At 38.5% G+C, this 10,805-nt stretch overlaps 1 pseudogene; it reads right to left on the reverse strand.

The window, feature by feature from the left end:
* Positions 1-1,294: 1,294 nt before the first annotated feature.
* LOC130983220 (uncharacterized) lies at positions 1,295-8,319 on the reverse strand (annotated as a pseudogene).
* Between the last annotated feature and the right edge of the window lie 2,486 nt (positions 8,320-10,805).

The following is a 10,805-nucleotide window of genomic DNA, read 5'->3' on the forward strand; positions in this document are numbered from 1 at the left end:
GAATAGTTTTACACATTCATTCTTCATTAGTGAGAAAAGTAAATACGGAAAAATCATTATTTAATTTATTTAGCTGTCCCTATCTAATATGTATTTTCTTTCCAAAAATATATTTATACACGAAATGATATATATTATTAGTGAACCTGTTTTGTTGACTGGCTTTGACACCCATCTAAAACTGAAACACAAATATCAATTTTTTGAATGTGAAAGTAATTAATTGTACAATCTTAAATTTCATTGTATTTCTTTTTTTTTTCATTCATATATTTAGAAATGATGTTATACGAATAATTGTTTTGATATAGAATTCGTGTAATAATTTATGGTTGTGTATTTTCCTCCACTTCTATCTCTATATTCATTTCTCACACCAATATGCCTCCATTGTATATTCTTCTTATATTCTGGCTGAAAAGCTATTTAATTTTTAATTCTAATTATAGTTTGGTTTTAATGAGTTAACTTTAGAGCTAAGGAACATCATCGTTATGAAGATACACGCGCGTAACGACTATTTAAGAACTTGCGCAAGATTTGGATTTGAGCTCTTAAATTTTGTGAGCAGGCAACATTAAAAATGTAAATTAAGAGAGAAAAAATTGAAAATTAAGAGAGGCCAAAGTAAAAAAGTAGAGACTCAGAATTTACAAATTATTAATTTGGGGAGGCCATTGTCCTCTTCTTATTAACGTAGTGACGAACGTAGCTCCGTCACTGGATCTAATGATTTAATCATTTTAATTTTGACAAATTCTTTAATTGTTTCATACTACAAATATGGATCTCCAGTAAAAATCTTTATTACACTTAGCATTATATTCTTTTCGACCAATAATTTTTTTTTAATTAAAATTGCTCGTAAAAATACTTTTTGTGATCTTGTTTTTGATAATCTCCAAAAAATAAAGTGCTAATATGCAATTGTTTGTTTCGTTCTATTTGTTAATTCATGCTAATTATCATTATTGTTATACACGCATATGATTTTTTTAGTGGCTTTGAGCCATTATTCTAAATGTCTCAAATACAAAAAAAAAAAAACACTTTTACATAATTCTCAACAACGCACCTTATTTTTTTCCTTGGCTTTGAGCCACTATTCTAATTGTCTCAAATAAAAAAAAATTGTTTTACATAATAAACTCAACAATTATCTACTTTGTGATACTGAATGAGTAGCAATTAAATAGTAGATACTTTTTACTAAAAAATTATTTTTGGTAAAAGTAGTGTTGTAATGTATCGCTATAACTTAACCAATTAAAAATATTATTGTGAATTAAACTATTTATGACATAATTGTCATGGCATTTTTTTTAATTTTCAAAAATTTTGTCATATTTATGGTCATAGCATAGGAAACTATTATAAGAAACTGTCTTCGGTTAAATTTAGAGGGGATCCTATGATCAGAAGGGGACAGGTTCATACGTGGTATGAACATTTTTTGTCTTGCATTACTACCGGTAACCACTGGGGCTTCAGTAACTCGTTTCCCTAGCTGAGTAACAATCAACCGTGTCCTATTGCATAAACCCGAAGAATGATCAATGTTTCTAAGAAGCATAACCGGTATACCAACCTTCAATTTGATTTCGTGGTCTGGAAGACCGGAAGATTTGAGACCATTGAGAAATTCAGGGGTGTGAACAGCTGCAGCAACATTTGTTTGTGTCTCGGACTTGCAAGCCATATCAGTACTGAAGTAAAAAACATGCTGTCTTTGATTAATCTTCATCATATATTCATTAATCTCATCTACAGTTTGAAGTGTTGGTGCCAATACGGCTCTGTCTTGTAAATTCTTCTCATCATCTGGATCATCAATGTAGTTCTTAAATGTAGATGTTACAACAGCTTCAACTGGATTAATCCAATCTTTTATCAAGATGTCATCTGGAATTTTGATTCTACCAATACCATCAGAAATCTCACCGATCTTTCCATCTCCTATCTTCAATAACCAATCTGCGAACTCTCTTAAGCTTTGATCAGATCCTTCAATGTTGTTAGATCCCTTCAATCTCATGTTTTGAGTCAACTTTAACACCTTACAATGATCCCACAAATAAGATGAATTGATGGTTGCATTAACTACATCTTGTCTCGAACCTTAAGGAATTACAAGTAAAATTTGTCGAAAATCACCTTCAAATACAACTGTTTTACCACCAAATGGTAGATTTTCACTATTGGAGTTCACAGTCTTAAACAAATCTCTCATGGTACGATCAAGAGCTTCAAAACAAAATTTATTGACCATTGGAGCTTCATCCCATATAATCAACTTAGATTTCACTATCAACTCGGCTAATTGGCTTCCTTGTCTAATGTTGCAAGTTAAAAATTGGTCAACATTTAAAGGGATTGCAAATCTAGAATGAGTCGTTCTACCGCCATGAATTAGCAAAGAGGCTATACCGCTAGAAGCAACTGTTAATACAATTTGGCCTCTTGAACGAAAAGATGCAGCAAGTTTTTGCCATATGAATGTCTTCCTTGTACCACCGTAGCCATATAGAAAGTATAAACCACCCTCACCCGGTCGACACTTGACATGGCGGAAATTGGCGAGTTAAGAATTTATTAATAGGGATACGTTGCAAGTACAATCCTTAACCAACCAAAAATCCGCTTGTCAATTTAAAAGGGGTTGTCACAATATTAAAAATTAAAATACTGAGAGTATGAATCCCAGGTCGTCTCCCAACGAGTTGCAGAGTGATGTGCTATTTCATCAATTGGGTGTTTTCAAAAATGGTTGAGTTGATAAACAGAAATTTAAATCAGAGAATTTAATTAATTCTAAATAAAAGCCTTGACTGGGGGTAGATTAGTTGGAAGCCCTATTCTTGTTGAATTACTCTCAAGATTAATTAATAATTAGAAGTTACTCTGCTTAGTTAACCCCTACTAGGTAAATGAAAGTCAAGCAAGTTGGAAATCTGTTTCTAGTCATAAGTCCTAATCCTCTCCCTTGGGAAGGACTAGAGTTAATGATTAGAGGGTGATTCAACAATAAACCCAATTATAATTTCTCTCTTGAATAGTTCAACTCAAGGGTTCCTTTCAATCATCCCCAATCAAGTCATGAAACTACTCACTCATCATAATTATAAAATTCACAGAATTAATGGTGAAAATAAAAGAAGACATGATAAACAATAATAAAAGGATTAATTGGAAATAAAAATAATCTATGTTAATAACTTGTAAAAATAAGCCAAAGTCAACTCTAGAGGGATTAAAAATATGGAAGAATAAATATAAAAAGTAAATAACAAAATAAGATGACTAGTACTGGAGGTAGACTCTTCTCAAAAGCTAAAGCCAAAATCTTCCAATGCTAATTATGAATGCTCAAGTGAGTAAAAAAGCCTAGGGGAGGAGAAAATCCAGATCTAAAACTAAAAAATTATGCAGAATGAATTGTGTCTCTCGTTTCTGCATGTTTCCTGACTCTAGTCTGTAATTTCGGGCCGAAAACTGGGTTGAAATCCGGCCCAGAAACTCTGCCAGCGATTTTTGAAATTCTGCAGATCACGCACGTCACGCGGAGGCGTCATTCGGCGTTTTTCTTTTCCATGCGGGCGCGTCGTCCATGCCTCCGCGTCGCTTCTGCTTTTCCAATCCGCGCGTCCGCGTCACTCATGCGGCTGCGTCACTGCGAATTCCTCTCTTCCGCGCGGTCGCGTCGCTGACTCGTACGCGTCACTTCTCGCTGGTCATCTTCTCAATTTCTTGTATTCCTTCCATTTTCTGCAAGCTTCCTTCCCAATCTCTCATTCATTCATGTCCTATAAAGCCTGAAACACTTAACACACAGATCACGGCATCAAATGAAATAAAGGGGGATTAAAATACCTAATTAAAGGTCTCCAGGAAGTAAGTTTTCAATCATGTAATAATTTTAGGAAGGAAATATAAATGCATGCTAATTATATGAATAAGTGGGTAAAGACCATGATAAAACCACACAATTAAACACATTGTAAACCATAAAATAGTGGTTTATCAACCTCCCCACACTTAACCATTAACATGTCCTCATGCTTAGTTGAAGGAGATAGAATAAATGAGTAAGAACATGTAAAAACTCATGCAATGCAATGCAACTTATATATGTGAATGCAACTATATGATTCTTGTCCACTTGATCAAGAATAAATAAGCTCTTCAAACGATTACAAATCATGTTTCACTAATTCAATTCTCATTCAGTAAGAACAGATAAAAATGCAAGAAGGTAGCTCATGAAAGCAGGGAACATAAAATTTTAAACATTGAACCCTCACTGATGATGTATGTCTATTCTAATCTCTCCAATGTATATGGTAATCACTCTATCCTTCTCTAATCATGCTCCCTAAATTTTGTTCTTCTTCTAACCAATCAACAACATTTAATATACCAATGCAACATCATGAGGTCTTTTCAGGGTTGTAATAGGGCCAAGGTAAGGGTAAGGATACAAGTTTCACATGAGTAGGTGTCCAAATTCCCATTATATTATCATGACATATCCCCTTAATATCCTTTGTTCCCACAATTTCCCATACTCAATTATCACACATAATTCTATCTTAAGCTAATCAAAGATTCAAATTGGGGTATATAATTATTTTTTCGCTTAAGGCTAGTAATGTGGTAGATTATAGAACAAATGGGATTTAAAGGCTCAAAGTGGCTAACAAAGGTAATTGAAAGGGTAGGCTTAATTTGGATAAGTGAGCTAAACAATTAATGGCCTCAATCATATGCAGCATATAAATATATTAAACATTAGACATATAAGATGGAACAAAATATAGGTTACAGTCATAGAGAAGTAAACACACAAGAATAAAACAAATATGGTTAAATAATGTAACCATGCATAAAGGCTCAATTCTCACAGGTTGTGTGTTCTTTAGCTTTAAAAATCATGTTCCAAATACAACTTCAAGCAAATTTAACATAAGAGTTTTAATTAAAATTAGTGAAATTTTGTTCCAAAGATAGAGTTTTAGAAGAAACTTATTGTCTTTTCAATCAAGTAGAACATGCATGCAACTAATCTATTACTATGGCAATTTATCCTATTCTACAAAAGAAAGAAAAACTAACTAAATATCCTAATTTATTTGTGTTTAGGGAAGAAAAATTACCTCTGGAAGTCAGGTACTGACCAACCTCCCCACACTTAAGGATTTGCACCGTCCTCGGTGCCATCTGTCAGGAACAGTGGTGGGTTGGTGGCAGTGTCTCCACAGTCGGGACCATCGTGGCTCCCTGTGCTAGTGAAAGAAGTAGAGTCCGGAGTGCCTGGATCGTCATTGGGTCTGTGATTGCCTGTAAGTAGCTCCTTGAGGAGTTTGAAACGGCGGTGGTTGCGGCGCCCTCAGAGCTTTGCTTTCTTTTCTTATTGGTCCAATCGCTTCAGTATTTGGTGCAGCAGCTGACTAGTAGATGGTGGAGGAGCTGCAGCATCCTCTGTGGACTGGCTGGTAGTGGCAAGTTGTGGCCTGAGATATCTCCCGTTAGGGACATACTGATCATCTTGTGGAAGAATGGCTTTGGTGTCTCCAGCTCTGTAGGATACTCCGACTGCTGAGATAAGATCAGAGACCAAGGCAGGGAAAGGTAGGTTGCCCGCGATCTGCACGTGTTCCATAGCATTCTAGATATGTCTTGGTAAATTAAGAGGCTGGTCTGTGAGGATGCACCATAGTAGAATGGCCATGTCTGCCGTGAAGGAGGACTCATAAGTACTCGAAAAGACGTAATGAGACATAATCTGTGCCCATACGTGAGCCTCTAAGGTAAGCGCGGAAGCCGAGATTCCCTTAGGACGGGAATGATGGTATCCGAAGATCCATTTGCTGCCAGGTTGAGCGATAACTCTGAGAACAGCGTCCCAATCAAAGGTGTACGCCTGGCGTTTGATGGCGGCTTTCTGAAAAGTGTCCAATCCCTCTGGAGCAGGGGGGAGATCTAAGGCTTGTCGAATGGCCTCTTCTGTAATGGGGACTTGCTTCTGGCGTAAATAAACTGACTGCAGAGTCGGCAGGTGAAAGTTGGAGTAGAACTCAACAGCCCAAGAAAGATTAACCTGTCGTGGCTATCTCTGTAAGAATCCCCAATGTCTTTGTGCAATTTGTGGCTCAACAAATTCAGCAATACGAGGCGGAAGGATAAGAAGGTGTTCATTGTTGTAATTTCGAGTTGCCAGAATAGGGAACATCTGCTCACAATAGCGATTTGGAAATCGTGCAGTGTCCTTTGCTGGGAAGGCTCTCTCCTTTTCATCAACCTTGATAATCCTTTTAATTCTTTTTGTTGAGGGCTTGACTGCAGTTGAAGAAGGCTCTGCCACTAATGCTCTCTTCGTTCCTTTCCTTGCGATGGGTTTAGGGGTAGCTTTCTCTTTGCCTTTCTTAGTGGCCATTCTGAAAAAGGGAAGAGAAAGTAAGTTAAATCCAAAGAGATAAAGCAAGGAAGGAGATTGAGTGAGTGATAATTAGTGCATGGTAAAGATGAGTGAAATAAACACATGGTCATGACAACATGTGAAAAGATCAATAAAGGGAATAGAACAAGTGCATGATAGGGTAAGTAGATGCAAGATGATTATTGGCATGCTGGCAAGGGCATGAGTAGCATAGATCAAGCATCACTTCGTAACAAACTATCATGTTTGTATTGGCAATTAAATTCAATTAATAAAATAGTAAAGGGAATTTGTGAAAAGCATGCATTGAATAGTAGAATAGGATAATGTAGAAAAGTGCATAATGCCACATGGGCTTTTTCACAAACACATAGCATGCATGGTAAATAATCCAATGAAAATAATAAATTGAACATGCAAGCAACCCCTTTAAAAATATAATTGCCAAACAATTATGAAACAATCCACAATGACCAAATAAATTTCCAACACCAGTACAAAAAGAAAGAAAAAAGAAAACATATGCAATGAAAGTAGAAAGAAAAAGAAGGGAAGAAGAAAACATAAATAAAGAAGAAGAATAGAAAAGTGAGGGGGGAAGAAGAAAAGAAAAAAACCTTGATAATGGCGGTGAGGGAGAGAAAAAGTAGAAAGGAGAATGAGGGAAGAAGGAAGAAAGGGGAAGAAAGAAACAGGAAGGGAAAAGAAAAAGCAGGATTTGAGGAAGAGAAAGATAAGATAATTTGCAATTTAGGATAAGCTGTGCGGTGCAAGCGACACGGACGCGTGAATGACGCGTTCGCGCGAATGCGTATTAAATGAATCGACGCTAAAGCGTCGGTCACGCGGACGCGTGACACATGTTATGCTACTGGCGCGAGGGCAGCCTCGCGCTCACACAACTCTCTATTCGAATTTTTATTTTTGCCAAATTTCGGGTGACGCGATCGCGTGGGTCATGCGATTGCGTGAGTGGCCATTAGAATGATATGTCGCGGACGCGTAAGCCATGCATCCACGTGGGAAGAATTTGTGCGTTCAGCACCGATCCATCACCACTCTATCACAACTTTCGGTCGTGTACCCATTTTACGTCGAATTCCAGGGCACGCGGCCGCGTGAGTGATGCGGACGCGTGAGAGGCATATTTTTGCACTTGACGCGGATGCGTTAGTGACACGGTCGCGTGTGATGATTTATGCCAAAGGCACGCCTCCAGCCACGCTCTCGCGTGACTCTCTGTTCACTTTCTTATATTCTCAGATCCACCTGCGACGCGGACGCGTCAATGGTGTGGTCGCGTCGCATGAAATTTTTTTTATGCAAATGCAGTATGCAGATGAGGTGCAAGATAGAGGCAGTAGTATGGAGAAGAGTTATAGATGAGGGAAGAGAAGGAGAAGAAAAGGAACGATCATACCGTGGTGGGTTGTCTCCCACCTAGCACTTTGATTTAACGTCCTTAAGTTGGACGCTTCAGTAGCTCAGTTTTTAGTTGCGAGTGGATCCTTCAGGAGGAAGATCTCTAATTCCTTGTTTTTCGTCGCCTTCTCACCATGGTAGAGCTTCAAACGATGTCCATTAACCTTGATGAGTTCAAAGCTTGAAGGGTGACTTAGATGGAAAACTCCGTATGGTTCAGCCTTCTCGACTCTATATGGACCTTCCCACCTTGATCGCAGTTTGCCTGGCATGAGCCTCAGTCTAGAGTTGTAAAGAAGGACCAAATCCCCAGGTTGGAACTCCTTTTTCTTGATGTGTTGATTATGTACAGCCTTCATTTTCTCCTTGTACAGTCTTGAGTTCTCATAAGCTTCTAGGCGAAGGCTTTCCAATTCTTGCAGTTGTAATTTCCTCTCAGCTCCGGCTTTCTCAAATCCCATATTGCATTCCTTTACTACCCAAAAAGCTTTGTGCTCCACCTCAACTAGAAGGTGACAAGCCTTTCCATAGACTAAGCGGAAAGGACTCATCCCAATGGGTGTCTTGTATGCTGTTCTGTATGCCCAGAGTGCATCTTGTAGTCTGGTGCTCCAGTCTCTTCTATGAGGTTTGATTATCTTCTGTAAAATGCACTTGATCTCTCGGTTAAACATCTCGGCTTGTCCATTAGTCTGAGGATGGTAGGCTGTTGCTATTTTATGAATGATCCCATGCTTCTTCAGTAATCCTGTTAGTCTCCTGTTACAAAAATGGGTGCCTTGATCGCTCACGATTGCTCGTGGTGATCCAAAGCGACAAATAATGTGGTTTCTAACAAAGGAAACAACAGTGTTAGCATCATCAGTACGGGTAGGAATTGCTTCCACCCATTTAGAAACATAATCTACAGCTAACAATATATAGAGGTGGCCATTAGAATTTAGAAATGGACCCATGAAGTCAATGCCCTAGACATCAAAAATTTCACAGAAAAGCATAGTTTGTTGAGGCATTTCATCCATCTGGGATATATTACCAAACCTCTGGCATGAGGGACAAGATTTAAAAAATTCAGCAGCGTCTTTAAAAAGGGTGGGCCTCCAGAATCCACAGTCTAAGATTTTTCTAGCTGTTTTTTGAGGGCCAAAATGTCCTCCACTCTCAGATGAGTGACAGGCCTCTAAAATGGACTGGAATTCTGATTGAGGCACACACCTTCTAATTACCTGGTCAACGCCACATCTCCATAAATATGGGTCATCCCATATATAATATTTAGACTCACTTTTCATCTTGTCTCTTTGGTGCTTAGTAAAGTGTGGAGGAAAAGTGCGGCTAACTAGATAATTAGCTACATGTGCATACCAAGGGGTTACCTCAGATACTGCTTGTAGGTTATCAAATGGAAAATTATCAACTATAGGAGTGGAGTCATCCTTAATGTGTTCAAGGCAACTCAAGTGGTCTGCCACTAGATTCTGGTTACCACTCCTGTCCTTAATTTCTAAATCAAATTCTTGTAGTAGCAGTATCCAATGTATAAGCCTTGGTTTGGATTCCTTTTTAGCTAATAGATACTTTAGAGTTGCGTGGTCTGAATACACTACTACCTTAGTACCAAGTAAATAGGCTTGGAATTTATCCAGAGCAAAAACAATAGCAAGAAGCTCTTTTTCAGTAGTAATGTAGTTAGACTGAGCGGCGTCTAAACTTTTAGACGCATAAGAAATAACAAAAGGGTTCTTAACTTCATGCTGAGCTAGTGCTGCTCCTACTGCATGGTTGGAAGCATTGCACATGATTTTGAATGGTTGGCTCTAGTCCGGTCCTCTCACAATTGGAGCTTGAGTCAGGGCGGTTTTCAGCTTAACAAACGCTTGTTTGCAATCCTCACTGAACTCGAATTCAATGTCCTTCTGCAGTAGTCTGGATAGGGGAAGTGCGACCTTACTAAAGTCCTTAATGAATCTTCGATAGAAACCTACATGTCCAAGGAACAAACGGACTTCCCTCACAGAAGAGGGGTAAGGCAAACTAGAAATAACATCCACCTTTGCTGGATCTACAGAAATGCCAGTATTAGATACATGTCCCAGTACGATTCCTTATTTAACCATAAAATGACATTTTTCAAAATTCAATACAAGGTTTGTACTGACACATCTATCTAATACTCTAGATAAACTATCCAAGCAAAGGTTAAAAGAATCACCATAAACGCTAAAATCATCCATAAAAACCTCCATACAGTCCTCAATAAGATCAGAGAAAAGACTCATCATGCACCTCTGGAAAGTAGCTGGTGCGTTGCACAGGCCAAAGGGCATTCTCTTGTAAGCATAAGTCCCAAAGGGATAGGTAAAGGTAGTCTTTTCCTGATCCTCGGGAGTTATATGAATCTGGAAATAGCTTGTGTAACCATCTAAAAAGCAATAATGTGATTTACCTGACAGGCGATCCAGCATTTGATCAATGAATGGAAGAGGGTAGTGATCCTTACGAGTAGATTGGTTGAGACGCCTGTAATCAATGCAGACCCTCCAGGCATTCTGTACTCTGGTTGCTATGAGCTCTCCATGCTCATTCTTTACTGTAGTGACTCCAGAGTTCTTGGGCACCACTTGTACTGGGCTCATCCATTCACTGTCTGAGATGGGGTAGATAATACCTGCCTCTAATAGTCTGGTCACTTCCTTCTTGACAACCTCTAAAATAGTGGGGTTCAATCTTCTTTGGGGTTGATGAACAGGTCTTGCTCCTTCTTCTAAAAATATCCTGTGCTCACAAACTTGAGGGTTGATGCCTACTTTGTCTGCTAAACTCCACCCAATTGCTTTCTTGTGCTTCCTCAGCACACTAAGTAACTACTCTTCCTGCGGAGAAGTGAGGTCCCGTGCAATGATAACTGGAAACTTCTGCTTGTCCTCGAGGTAAGCATATTTGAGGT

This window comes from Arachis stenosperma, chromosome 1 (assembly GCF_014773155.1).
Source record: "Arachis stenosperma cultivar V10309 chromosome 1, arast.V10309.gnm1.PFL2, whole genome shotgun sequence".
Lineage (NCBI taxonomy): Eukaryota > Viridiplantae > Streptophyta > Magnoliopsida > Fabales > Fabaceae > Arachis > Arachis stenosperma.